The sequence below is a fragment of the Camelus dromedarius genome, chromosome 12 (assembly GCF_036321535.1).
Source record: "Camelus dromedarius isolate mCamDro1 chromosome 12, mCamDro1.pat, whole genome shotgun sequence".
NCBI classification, from domain to species: Eukaryota; Metazoa; Chordata; class Mammalia; order Artiodactyla; family Camelidae; genus Camelus; species Camelus dromedarius.
The window spans coordinates 4087482-4101878 of NC_087447.1; positions in this window are offsets into that span (position 1 = coordinate 4087482).

Sequence of the window (14397 nt, forward strand, 5' to 3'; positions counted from 1 at the left end):
GTGCGCTCCTGTTCTGGTGACTGCAAAGATCTGAGTTAGAAACAGTGGGTGGAGGCCACAGGGAGCAGGCTTAAGCTGAGGATCAGGAAACAGTCTGCCCATCAGGACCTGCCTTTAGGACCTGCTCCTGGGGGGATGCAAACGGAAGTAGGTCCAGGCTTCCTCTGAACCCTGGGATTTCGCCTCAGCACAGCCCCCCACCCCCATGCAAACTGTTCCCCCGAGACCAGGGCTGCTTCGCCCAGCTAACCCTGCACCCCCACCGCTGGAACAACCAACTCAATATCAGCCTGGAAGGTGCCTCCGGGAATGCACTGGTTGATAGACAGGGAAACTGAGGGTAACAGCTTGCCCAAGGTCATCCCGCTCCAACCAGAGCTGTTGCCTGAGGGCCCCAGACCCTCACCATGCTTCCCAAACTGGGTCACCAGAGGCCACCTGTCACCCTGTTATTAAAAGGTGAGTCTCAGGCGATGGGCTCCTGGGACAGCCACCAGTATGAATGTCACTCAGGACCCCTCCCCTCTGTGTCAGCAAGTCCCCAGCACCATTGAGGAGCTAGGGACACACAGGGGAGCACCGTTGACAGGCTCCTGCCCATGGGGACCAGAGGTGGGTGATGGCTCTGGATGGGTCCAGGCCGTGGGAGCCAGGATAAGGGTCTGTTCTGCTCAGGGAGGTCAGAGAGGCCCTCCCTGGGGAGGGGGTGTGGGGCTGCTTTTGAGGGTCAAGGAGGAAGCAGGTGTGGGAGGCGAGGGAGGAGCTTCCTCAGAAGAGCCCTCTGAGCCAAGCCCCGGGACCAAGAGTTCACGTTCACAAGCTGCTCCCCAGCATCCCGCCCTGCGACCTGCTAAGTGTCCCTGCACCCACCGCCCCAGGAGGAACGTCCTGATCTTCAAATGGCTGGCCTTTCTGCGTCCTTGCTCTGAGCTCTGTATCAGTGGCACTCAGCAACTTTATCTCACAAAACTCTGCTCAGACCCATTTCACAGAGGAGAGGACTGAGGCACAGAAAGGTGAAGATGTCTGCAAAGACCACCAGCTGGTAAGAGGAGGAAGTCCACATGTGTCTGGCTCCAGAGGGTGCTCTCACCGCCCCGACGCCCGCACCTTGCGGTCCCTGCCCATCCCCCTGGCCTCAGCCCTGGTCTGTGGCCTCAGATTGGCCGGGAGTGGGGGCCGCCTGGACTCTTCCCTCCGTTGTCACCTCACTGTGTGTTTCCCATGATTCCAGGCTCAGAGAAGGGGACCCTCTCCAGGAAGCCCACCTGTCGCCACTTAGACCCCAAGGGTGGAGTGGGCCACCCTTTTGACTTTTCCTGCTGAAGAAGCTGAGGAACCTGGCCACCCAGTGAGGGGTTGGGGGCCACAGCCAGGAGAGTGGAGTGGAGAAGAGGGTTTGCGGAAGCGGCCGGCACCTACCTGTGCAAGGCCTGGGAACACAGCAGGCATTTAATCATTGCTCAGCGACTGAATTAAGATAACGCCCCACCTTGAGATGGGGGACACAATCAGGGCATAAGTGAAGGCAGAGGCACCAGTAGGCCGTCCCCACCGGGTAAGCAGGAAAGGTGTTTGCCCTCGGCCCCTCCCTCAGCAGAGGAGGTCGGGGAGGGCCCGGGCCCAGGCCACCGGGCGGAGTTGGGGCCCAAGGCCAGGCCACTGGGGCCAGCTCCAGATGCTAGTCCTTGAGTACACAGAAGGCACTCAATCCTTGCCGGTCGTGTGAACACGGGTGCTGGCTGCTCCTGCCCTTCCCCCCACTCACCTCTGAATCCCCACCTAGTGCCCAGCACAGGCCCTGGCCACACCCGGCACCAGAGCTGCCCTCGATCGCTGGAGGGCCGCGCGCCGGGCGGGAGCCTCTGTGCCCGTGCAGACCCACAGAGACTCACGGAGGCCCGCACCGGCGAGGCCGCCACCTGCAGCTGGGCCCCAGCTTCCAGCGCCATCCCCTGACACAGGTTTGTGGAACCATTCTAAAAAATGGCTCCCCAGCCCCAGAGGAACAAACAAAATGGGGCCCACGCATACAGTGGAATATTACTCTGCCCTACAAAGGAAGACTACTCTGACAGGGCCAGAGTGAGGGTGGACCTTGCCGGCACTGTGCTGAGTGAAAATGGCCAGTCCCCAAAGGCCAAGGCCTATAAGAGTGCACTCCTTCCTTTGAGGTCCCTCGAGGAGTGACATTCACAGAGATGGAAAGTGGGACAGTGGGTGCCGGTGGGGGGCAGTTATCAATTAAGGGGTACTTTTTGTTGGAGGCGAGGAGAATTGGGGCACAGGGATGCTGGTTACCTGACGCTATGAATGTATGTTCTGCCACTGAGGTGTACGCTTATGAATGGTTGAGGTAATAAATATTATGTCATGTTAAATTTGATATGATTAAAAAAAAAACCAGCGCTGACCTCAAACAGGCCTCACCAGGTGTGAGCTGTGTGGCTACAGGCAAGTTACATCACCTCTCTGTTCCCTGTGTGCAGCGTGAATGTCACCCCAGTGCCCCCCTTGCAGGGCTCCTGTGGAGACTGCTGCTTGAGCAGGTGACAGCTAAGTGTCCACAAGTGGCGTCCAGTCTGATGACCTTGGTGGGCCTTCACTGCAGCCAGGAAACATGGGGTGAACTGTACGCTGGTTTGGGGTTCCCAGAACCAAGGATCAGTTGTGACCATACCTCTTGGGACTATCACTCTGTGCCTCCGCACCCCGTCTGTCCAACGGGAAGCTTAGCATCCTTGTCAGGAGGCACTGGTGTGCTGCCTTAGGTAAGAAGCTCCAAATCCAGGCATGGGGTACAGGGGTACAGCTCCCCGATTCCCAGAGCAGCCAAGGCAGGGACCTCTCCCCGCAGGTTGCCGTCATTTGTCCAGCCCTCCACCTCCTTCCTCAGACCAGCAGCCCTGAAGGACAGGTAGCATGCCTGACCCACCCCTTTCCCAGCTCCTGGTTTGCAGTCAGGGCTTAATAAACGCTCATTGCCTGAACAAATGCTTCTTGAAGTGCACCGTCCTGCCCCCGACTCACAGACACGTGATTTCAGGCCGAAGTCCGGTGCTCCAGGAAAGCAGGTGCCTTCCTGCAACTGGACGGCAGGCCCAGGAGCCACAGAAAGGAAATGTTTCTTGTGTCCAAACCCCCATGACAGGCCAAAAGGAAGAGGCCAGTGCTGTCTGCCTGTGTCTCCAGATGCTAAAGGGGTTGGTGCTCACTCTGTCCCCCTCAGCACAGAGAAACAGCTCTTTCCAAGAGAAAGACCCCAAAAAAGGTAAAAAGAAACAGAGGGTAGAGAGGGGAGAGAGACAGAGAGAAAGAGAGAAAGGGAGGAAAGGAGGGAGGGAGGAAGGAAGGAAGGAAGGGGAAAGAAAGGAAAAAAAGAAAAGAAAGAAAGAAAAAAGAAAGAAAGGAAGGAAGAAAGGAAGGAAGAGAAAGAAAAGGAAGGAAGGAAAGAAAGAAAGAGAAAAGGAAAGAAAGAAAAAGGGAAAGGGAGTTAAAGAAACCAGAACGAGCTGAGGGCCCTCCCATCAACATGTGTTTCCCTGTGTTATTAAAACACTTTGTCTTTACAACTCAGAAAATTAAAAAAACCCACCAGACCCAGGCCAGCCACATCAGTATTCATGACATCTGTCTTTTCCTATAAAACGCTCTGAATGAAGCCTCCCCCTTCGAAACGACCGTCCTCGCTGCCCGCTCCTCCTTCCCCTGCAAAACAGATTGCTGGACAGATGATTGCATTGTTCTGCCGCATTACCATCTGAAAACTCCCCTTCGCGTTGGCCACTGGGCGCCCCTATTAAGGCCCGGGCACCACGGGGCCACGTGGGGTGGCAGGGCCTCTGTCTCCCGCTCCCTGGGGCCTTTCCATCGGAAGAGGAAAAAGAACCCGGCAGACAAAGGTACAGGACATAAATTAAGCCCCAGCTTTTTAAGTTCAAACTGAATTTTCTTTATTTTTCCACAGCTGTCAGAGGAACCGGCTAGAAATCCAGTAACGCATGTTTAATGTATTAAAAAAAAAAAAAAAGGAGGGAAAAAAAAAGCAAGACGTCCAGTCCGAATGTCCCGTCCGCCGACTTGCACTGGGGACATTATTTCGGGCCAGTGAACTCTGAGCAAGTCAAGTGTGGAGACGTGGACGGGGGCCAGGGACCCCCCACCAGTGGCTGTCATATCTACTGAAAGCCCACTTGTCATAGGCGGCCGGGGGGCAGGGGGCCGAGGGGGACAAACGTCTCGCAGAGCAGGAGAGCGGCCGCCAAATCGCCTGCTTCTCTGGGGCCGGCTGGTGGGCGCTGGCACGGCCCGGACAGCCTGCAGGGCGCGGGGACCTGCCGCCCGGCCCCAGCCACGACGCGGTCTAGCCGCCCCCTCCAGTCCCTTCCCCGGGCCCGCGGGGAGGCCAGCCCCTCTGGATCCCAGGCCTGACGGAGCAGCAGCGCAGCCCGGCTGACGAGCTGAAGGTCACGTCTGCAGCTCCAGATGAGGAAACGCTGCCAGGAGGGCCAGGGTAATTGTCACTGTGCCGCGTGGCACACAGGGCCCGGAGAAGCGTCTCCCATCACGGCTGGGGATGCCCTAGCCAGCCAGTCCTCACCGAGTGCTCAGCCCACGGGGCCCCCAGCGCAGCCGTTCTCCCCATCGGAGAGAAAGCCCTGGGGAAAACCTACTCCGCTTCAATCAACCTGTGTTCAGCTCTCCTCCTAACCCCGGGGGTTCGGTGACCCCTCCCTGCCCCCCAACATCTCTGTGCAGAAGCGCGCTCTCTCCCGCCACATTCCAGGTGATTCTCCACGTGCAGACCAGACCAGTGTCCCTGCGACACTGTCAAATGATTCTACGAAGCAGAAGAGCAGGCACCCACCACACACCAGCGCCAGGCACAGCGCAGAAAGCTTTGCCAGCCTGGTCCCTCCCACTCACGGATGGTGTTGTCACCACCCGTCTTTCAGATGTGGAAACTGAGGCTTGGGAAGCCAAGTGGCTCACTGGTGGAGGTGGGACTAGACTCTGAGGCCTAAGTCCCCAGACGTCTGTCTGTGCCGTCGGAAGTCAGTCCTCTGTCCACTGTCACCCAGCAGATGCCTCCACGGTCCGCTCCCCCACAGCCTCGGGCAGCTCCAGTCAAATGAAGCAGGCCCCTGACGGGCCTCACGCCCCAGCCCCGCACAGACCTGCAGAACAGAGCTCCCCTCCCGGCTCAGGGAGCCATGAGTCCAGGTCCTCCCCCGCCTTGCGGGGGGCTACCCTCCCCAGCACTATCCTCCTACCTGAGACCTTTCCAGACCCGCCCACCACCCAGCTGGCCCAGACCAAGGCCAAAAGTCCTAAAAGACCCTGGACCCCAGCTCTGCCCCTGAACAATGTGTAGCCATGAGCAAGTCTCCCTTCTGGACTTGGGTTTCACTATCTGTAACATGGTTAAATGTCCCTGTGCCGCCCACCCCTTAGGGTGGTTGTGATTCTAAATGAGCAAAGCAGAAATCCCTAGAAGATCATGGTGTTACCGAGGTGCAGAGCAGTGCCGTCCCTCATGCTGACCCTGGAACGCCGCACCCTCCCTGCAGGGCGTCCACGCCCAGATCTAGCACAGCCCTGCGACCCCCCAGGACACAGACAAGCACTTTTCTCTGCACTTCCGTGTCTGTGCAGAGGAGTCATTTCTGATGAACTTTCCAGCTCTCAGATCCTGTTTTCCCATGATTCCAAGCCCACTGGAACCCCAAAGGGGCGACTTGCTGACTAGGCTCAGTTCGCATGAGATTTGGGGCCAGCGCTGATTCCACCAATTTATATTATGAGTGAGGCATTATACCCTTGGGTTGATCACCCCTCAAAATGCCCAGTGGTCTCAGCAAGGGGCTTGGGCCAGCAGCCAAAGTGGACGGAGGGTGTCTCAAAGAGAAACATCCGAGATGCAAGTGAGTGACAAAGAGCCCTCCCAGGGAGCTGCCAGTGGATCCAGCCTCACTCAGAGTTCACGGCATAGGTGCAGCGCCCAGGACCTCCCGACATGGTCCGTCCAGCCTTAGGTGACCCTTGCTGCGGAGTCACATTCGCAGTTGATGGAACCAGCAGGTGAGGAAGGAAACAGCCTTCAGGCAAGTGGATGGAAGAAAAGACACAAGCTGTGAAGTCTCGAGAATTTGATTTAGAGTTTGATCAGGTTACATGCCTTTCAGAGGCTCCATCTCTGTCCGTTCAGTCAGATAATGGTGCCTTGTAAAGATCCGCTGAATAATTGTTTGCAAAGCCCCCCAACAGCTATCACAATTGGGCAGCAGAATGGTCATTGCAAAGATCACTCTTATTCTGCCTTTTCTAGTTACACCCCCTGGCACCCACTATCCACAGTCCCCGGCAAACACGATTTTCTCTTCCATCTCTAATCGGCCATCCGGAATGTTAGAGAAATGAAATCCCACAGCGTGGGACCTTCTGAGATTTGATTCACTCAGCCTACCTCCTTTGAGATCAGAATGGTATCCCCTCAAGGTTCATGTGGTGGAGTCCTGACTCCCAGGACCCAGTTGCGGCAGTTTGGAGGTAGGAGGTGACTGAGTGAAAATGAGGCCTAAGGGAGGGCCCTGGTCCAGTCTGACTCGTGTCCTTATAAGAAGAGGAAATTTGGACACATACAGAGACACCAGAGCTAGGAATGTGCAGAGGGACCATGTGGAGACTCAAGGAGAGGGTGGTTGTCTGCAGGCTGAGGGGAGAGACCTCAGAAGAAAGCAACCCTGAGTTCAAGGTTTGCAGATACTACTATATACAAAATAGATGAACAACAAGTTTCCACTGTGTAGCACAGGGAACTATGTTCAGTATCTTGTAGTAACCTGTAATGAAAAAGAGTCTGATGGGGAATATATGTATGTATATGGATGACTGAAGCATTATGCTGTCCACCAGAAATTGATGCAACATTGTCAACTGACTGTATGTCAATTAAAAAAAAAATTAAAAGTAAATAAAAAAAAAAAGAAAACAACCCTACCAACACCTTGATCTTGGACTTCCAGCCTCCTGAGCCTGGAGAAGATAATTGAAGTTCTGTCGTCTGTAGTACGTTGTTCCGGCCGCCCCCTGTGGACCGCTACAAGGCCAGTTCAGGCTGCGTGGATAGATCGCTTCTTTTTTATCGCTGAGTCATATTTCATGGGTGCGTCACGTTCTGTTTATTCACCTATTGAGGGACATTTCACTTGTTTTTCAGTTTGGGGACATCACAAACACAAAGCTGTGGTAATTGTTGGGGTAGAATCCCCAGCACAGCACAGACACCTGCAGGTCAGCGCACACGCGCATGCGCGCACACTCCCGCAAGCACATGCGCGTGCACACCGCGCGTGCGCACACGTGCATGCGCATGCTTTGGTGGCGGTTCCTCCCTCGGAGGGAGGCCCGGGTGATGTACCCGTTGGCGGAGCCAAGCGGCAGGGTGTCTCCCAGGGAAGAAAGAGCTGGAGGAGAGGAGCACTCCAGGCTTGCGCACTCACTCCCCTCGGCTGCCGTCGCTCCGGAGAAGTCCGCCTGTGCCCCAGCTCAAGAACGTCATGTCGAAGTCGGGCATTTCCCACGGCAGGTCCGGTCGTGAAACCTGACGCTGGAATCGCGGCGCTGATCGAGGCCAGTCAACGTTCATTGCTTTTCTGAATGACATTTTTCGAGGCCAAGTGCGGGGCTGGGCAGGGGCTGTCAGGACTGAATGGGGCCAGCCAAATCAGTAAGTTGGGTCCTCCCCGGAGAACAACGAGAGGGCCTCCGCGCCCAAGCCTCCGCTGCCGCCGAGCCCGGAGACCCCCGCGAAGGCCCCGTGCCCCAGACAATAGCAGCACCTGCCAGGCCGTGCTCTCCCCGGGGAGCCCCCGGCCCGTGCCGGAGGCCAGGCGCCTGGCATGAGCCCCCATTGTTTGTCTCCCTCCCTCTCGGGGTCTCCTCCACGGAGTAACAGGGCAGCCCCCGAGGTCACCTCCGGGGCGCGCACAGGGGGCTCCTGGGCATCTGGCTCAGGCCGTGGGCAGCAGGAGAGGGGCTGGCCCAGGCCTATTGTTCGGGGCCGAGCAGCCCACCCAACAGGACAGGAGCCCATTGTCCCAAGGCAATCTGCCACACTCCTGCCTCCCCATATCCTCCCAGGAAAGGGGGGAGACGGCCCAGGACAGCCAAGAATCCTCAGTGAGATGTGCAACCAGCACCCAGGCTTCCCAGGCTCGCAGCAGCCAGTCCCTCCCATACTGCATGCGTTTTTAAATTTGAAAACGGAAATCCACATCTCCTAGCCTCTCACGGTCCTGTTGACAGCCTTCCAGCTTGTGCGCCAGAACCACGAACCTAACTATATCGTGACAAAGACACCTTGAGGATTTGTCACCTACGTATTCCCACATGATGTAGGTGACATTTCGCCCACCTGCCTTCTCGCCTCTCCAAATCGCCGTGGGAGGGACTGTGGATAACTTCTCCTGTCAAGTTGAAAGGCCCTGGGATGGGGGCAGCAAAGGTTCTTTCCTTGTAAGTCTTGAAAATTCCACTGCAGCCAATAAACAAACAAACCATCCTTCATTTTTTTCACAAATGGTGCTCACAGGGAGATTATTCTCAAATGATATCAACCTAGATGGTCCTGGGCCAAGGCTTGTGGCCTCTGGCCACGGACTTAATCTGGTGTTTCAGATCCATCCAAAAAGTTGGCCACCAAGAAAAGTCAACATGGTTTTTTTCTATTTGCATCTCCGTGGGCCTCCATGGCCTGCATGATCACAGACAAGAGGAACAGGTAAAAGGATGCTTGTGTTCCTCAAGATCTGGCTTGTGTATGTCTTAAACACAACAAGCAGGGGTACAAAAGTTAGTTGTTTGGCTGCAGAATTTGTTGGGGGCTTGTAAAGCAAGGGGTAGTCTACACTCCTTGAATATTAAGAACTAAAAGGCAACTCTTCACCTGGAGGATTATGTAGTGATTCCAGGTAAAGCCCTAAGGGCTAGAGGGATGGAGGAATGCAGAACTGGAGAGATGGAAAGACGGAGGGCTGGATGGAAGGAGGGCTGAAGTGTGAATGGAGGTATGGAAGGATGGAGAGGAGAGATGGAAAGATGGAAGGATGCAGGGATGGAGGGATGCAGGGATGGATGGCAAGGATGCTAAGCTCGTACGTTACTAATCGATTCCCCCACTTTGAGGAACATCCAAAGAGAAGGCTAGTGCCGTCTGAAGTTCAGCTGCGGGAAAGGCCCACCACAGTCAGTCGGCCATGGTAGTGACCCACTTCCCTGATGGCCTCCTTCTGTCCGGGTCCTTCAGGTACAGAGCCCCCTTGCAGTCACACTGCACTTGGAGCTCTTACCCACATCATCTAGCAAACTCTGCTGGTTGTCCACCGCACAGGTGCCCACTCCCTTCCTTGCCAAGAGAGCCCCAGTTGTGTCCAGGTTTTGGCTGCTCTGTGCCTCATGGGCCCCTCCCCAGCCTAGAGGCTTTTAGTCTTAATCCTGCTGTGGCATTAGCTGTGGGCCTGTGACACAGCCCTGACCCAGGGGACATAGGGAAGACTGTGGAGGTTGGGGGGTGCTCCTGGGAGTTTCCTCAGCTACAAAGGGAAACATCATGGGGAAATGCCCCTTCCCCATGTTGGACATTGTATTATGGGGACGTGATGCTAGAAGACACTGCTGCCGTCTCACAGCCAGAGGAGGCAACCAGGTCCTCCACATCGTGGGGCTCTCAGGTTAAAGGACCCTAGGGCCATCTTCCTCCAGGCCTCTTGCTGAATCCCCTCCAGTGGGATATCTGATACCTGCGGCCGTGAGCGCCCTTGGTGACCCACATCTTGTGTGAGCTCCATGAAGGTGGCACCAGTGATCGTGCCCCTGCCAGCGCTGGTTGGGAGGGGCTCCTGGACCTGCCTTGCTCTGCCTTTGAGCCAGCGTAACTGCTCCAGGGTGCCCATGGGTCAGCCCAGCTCTGCCCTCCCGGAAGCCGCTCAGTCTACAAGGTGCAGGGTCCCCGTGAAGACAGCTGGACTTTGAAGGCGTAATGTAGAGTGAAAGAAGCCAGACTCAAAAGACGGCAGATTGTGGGAGTCTTTTGACATGACATTCTGGAAAAGGCAAAATTATGGAGACAGAAAACAGATCCGTGGGAGCAGGACTGAGGTGGGAGGGAACTTTCCGGGTTGATGGAAATACTCTATGTCTTAATTATGGTGATGGCTGTAGGACTACACACGTTTGTCAGAACGCATCAAACAGTACACCTGGAAAGAATAACTTGCAATGCATGTAAATGACCCCTCCACTAACCTGACTTCAAAACCAAAGAGGGGAAGTGGCCCCTTCGGATGGCTGGGGCTCGGGCGCACATGACAGGAGCACTTCCAGGGAGAGGCAGGCCCTCCCCACTTACGAAGGAGAACCCTGAGCTTAGTAGACTGTTTTCAATCAACAAATCTTTTCCTTAAAATGAACTGTTTGCAGAAACCCCAAGTATAAAAGAGCAAAAATGCCTTTTCCTCTAACCAAAGGTGCTCCCCAAAAATCGTGGGGTCCCCAGGACCTCGTGGGGAAGCACCGGGCTGAGAGACACTCCGCCCAGCCCTACCTACTGGAAGAGGTGAGCCTGGGTGCCTGCAGCCCGCTCAGCCAGACACAGGATGTGCACGTGGAGACCCCGTGGAAAGGGACCACAGCACGAGAAGGAGGCACACCCCAGAGCTGGGAGCATCACTGCCACGGAAGGACAGCCCTGCGCCCATCAGCAGCCTCCCAGCCACGGTCCGGATAGGCAGTGGGGCTTCCAGGACTGGGACGCCACACTTCCCACCCTGGCTGGATGACTTTGGGCAGGTCACTCTGCCATTCAGAGCCCAGGTTCCCTGGAGTGTGAAATGACAGTAGCATCTCCCTGGCTGGGCATTTATGACCGTTAAGTGAGATGATGCTGGTAACAAACCCAGCACACGTTTAAGTGCACAGCCGGGCAGCGGTGCCGCCCTCACTGCTACCGTGCGGCCTGCCCTGACGATGCCCAGGGGGTGAGCTCGGGGCCACGTGGGTGCCCCTCCCCCGGGCCTGGGCGGCTTCACCTGGTTTGTGTCAGGGGTGGACGTGTGATTGGGTGTGAAAGGAGAGCTCTGATGCTCAAAGCCCTGGTCCCCAAGGCCGCCCCACTGTCAGCCTGGGCCTCTGACCACCACTCGCCTCAGGCCTGGAAACAGGCCTAACGCTCTCCAGGCGTGCAGAATCAAAGCCCCTCTGTGGAGCACACATTTTCCAAGCGCTTGGAGGGCCTGGGAGGTCCTGGGAGGTGGCAAGGACGGACGTTCTAATTGGTGCTCCCCTGGGCCAACACCACCTCTTGAGAAGGGGCCGCTCAAAGAGGGTTCAATTTCCCAACCCAAGGAGGGCATGTGTTTAATTTAGATCCATAAAAACGTAGCCAGCAGAACGAGAAAGTTATTTCATCTTTCACAGTCAATACGGGTGTGTGTCTTACCTGGAAAAAGAGGTTTATGCAGAAAGAATTTCCCAAATGGGTTCCATATGCCTCTTTCCCCCCAAGCAGGGCCGTTCACAGAGAAGGGGGCTGGGGCGGGGGGCCGGGACCAAGCCCCCTCCTCCTAGACACTCGGCCTCTGTGCATACCCTCCCCCGGCTGCCGCTGTTCAAACAGAAGACGTCATGGCGAATGATATACAGTGGATTCCAGAGATTGTTGCAGCCGGGGGAGATTGCTCCTGGAGCCGGCTCCGTCTCAGGTAAGCCACAGGAACCGCTGTGATGTGGGCTGGTCGATCCTCCCCAGGGCCCTGACCCGCAGACGCCCCTCGTGCTGACCGTTCATTGCCAGTTACTCCATGGCAGGTCAGGGCTGTGAGCACAGGGATCCCGGAGACAAAACGGGCCAAGCCAGCATCTGGCTGCACCTCTCCACACACGTATGGGTGGGACCCCTGAGTCCCAGCGACGGGACACAGCTAGTCCAAGACCACAGATCTAGTAAGCCACAAAGAGCGTCGTAGATTCAAGTTCCCAGCTGAGGGTTAAAACCTGCCAGAAGGGGCATAGAGGGAAACGGGGGATGGGAGGGGGGCTGTCCTTAACACCTGCCCCTCCCACTGCATCCGAATGTCACCTCCATGGGGCCTGCCAGGGTACCCCACCCATCACATGGCTTTCTAGCTTGTCCCTCCGTGACACAATTTCATGTATTTTTCAGTTTACTCGGATATATATTCATATTTATATACTTGTCAGTTCACTGGCTTTACCCTTATTAGGATGAATTCCCAGGAGAGCAGGGACCACATTTGTCTTGCGCACTGTGATATCGCTGTGCTTAGGACAGACCTTAGAATATAACAAGTGCTCAGTTCATCATCACCACCACCATCATCATCCCCATCAGCACCACCACCATCACCATCATCACCACCACCACCATCATTATCGTCATCACCACCATCATCATCACCATCACCACCATCATCACCACCGTCACCACCATCATCATCACCATCACTATCATAATACGAGTAACAGTTCACCCACATTGACACCAACTAGGCACTGACTGTTCCAGGTGCTTTATGTGGATTAACCCATTGCCCCTCCCCCATCAGCCCTGTGAAGTAAGATTGTTACTGTCCCATTTCACGGGTGCGGACACTGAGGCACAGGGCTTTAGAAACTTGCCCAGAGTCAGAAAGCTCACAAAAGTCAATGCTGGGATGCCCCTGAATTGACTGAAACAGCCCCTGGGCTGATGCGCCAGCTGTCTGAGTGGCCTGGGGGCAGCCCTCTGCCCTGACACTTCATGTTAGCTTTCGGCCCCTGACACAGCAGCTCCAGTTCTACAGAGAAAGAGACCAGGGCTGGTGGAGAACTGGCCGCCTGCTCACTGTCAACAAATTGCATGACTTCCATTGACCACACAACACTGGTGACGAGATTCCAGCTGCTGTGGTCTCAGGGGAGTGCAGAGTCAGCTGAGCACCCTGGGGTTCAGGGCCTGGACTTGCCAACCAGCTGCCTCCCGCTGCCACCCTGCACCCACAGTCCCCTCCTTGTCCTCACTCTCCCTTGCACACTCACGGTACTGACTCTGCATTCCATAGTCTAACTCCAGCCCTGATGGACACCGATTTCTCTCTGAAGGAAGAGGCCCCACCTGCTTGACAGATAAACCTGCAGGGCCTCTCAGAATGATTTTCCCCCATCAGCCATCCATTCCTTCATTCACTCCACATTCCACTGTCCACATGCTGTAGACTCAGGAGGCATCTGGCAAGACCAAAATATTGGGAGGGATTCTGACTGATATCAGGAAAGGGGCTGTGACTCTCGGGGAGAGGGGGTTAGGGGAAGCACTCAGGGTGGTCTTCACAGAGAGACCCTCAGTTAACAACCGAAGACCCTAGCTGGACTGAACTGCATTCTCTCTCCACCCCTGAACTGCCTCCATTTCCCCATCTGTCCAAAGTGATCAGTTGCTACCATCACACAGCTCCCCCACCCCCAGGATTGGGATCTGTTTTGCGTGGCTCTACATTGGTGCTTTTAATTCTCAGATGGTTCCAGGAACCCCTTCAAGTATTTGAAACAAAAATACATGGTGAAGGTGTGTGGCGAGGTTTTAAAAATTGGTCCACTCTGGTGCCTTTCTTCAGGATTTCCGGGCAGACCGCCAGCTTCTCTTTCCAATTAAACGCTCCATTTGGCCGGCTGGTGGGCCCCTGAGCTGCAAGGGAGGGATGCCTGCTACTGCCGCTGTCTGGATGTAATTTGGGGTGGGGGGAGGCAGAAGATTTCTTAAGTCAGGGGAGGAGATGCGTCTGAGATGTGATCACAGCAGACGCATCCCCTACCCAGTTCCCCGGAAAGGAAGAGAATCCACGTGTCCCAGCCGCCGGCACGGGGGCTCACGGAGGGACACACCTTGTCAAGAGCTGGGGCTTGAGAGCTGGGGGAGTGGCGAGGAGGGTGAATGACACCCCAGGAGGGGCAAGGGGCATGTGGGCCCTCCAGCTCCAAGGCATCTCTCCCAAGACCTGCTTTGGGTGATGTTGGGCCCAGCACTACAGGAGTGGAAACTGCACTGCCACCATCAGAGCGGGTAGCACCACGCCGAGCTCACTGCACCTTTATGTGGTTGCGCAAGGACCCTAGGAGGAGGTGCTGTGATGCAAATGGGGAATCAGGTCCAGGAGACTGAATGAGCCGACCAAGGTCAAGGTGGGCAGCAGGGGAGGCTGGACCCGATCCGGTAATGGAAACCCCCTGAACCTTCCTCTGGCAGTGGACCGCACGGCCTCCACCTGGCCGCGGCATCCAGGACCGTGGACCAGCAGCCAGCTGGCCGAGAAGGGCCTGGGCGGGCCAGGGAAGAAGGCCACG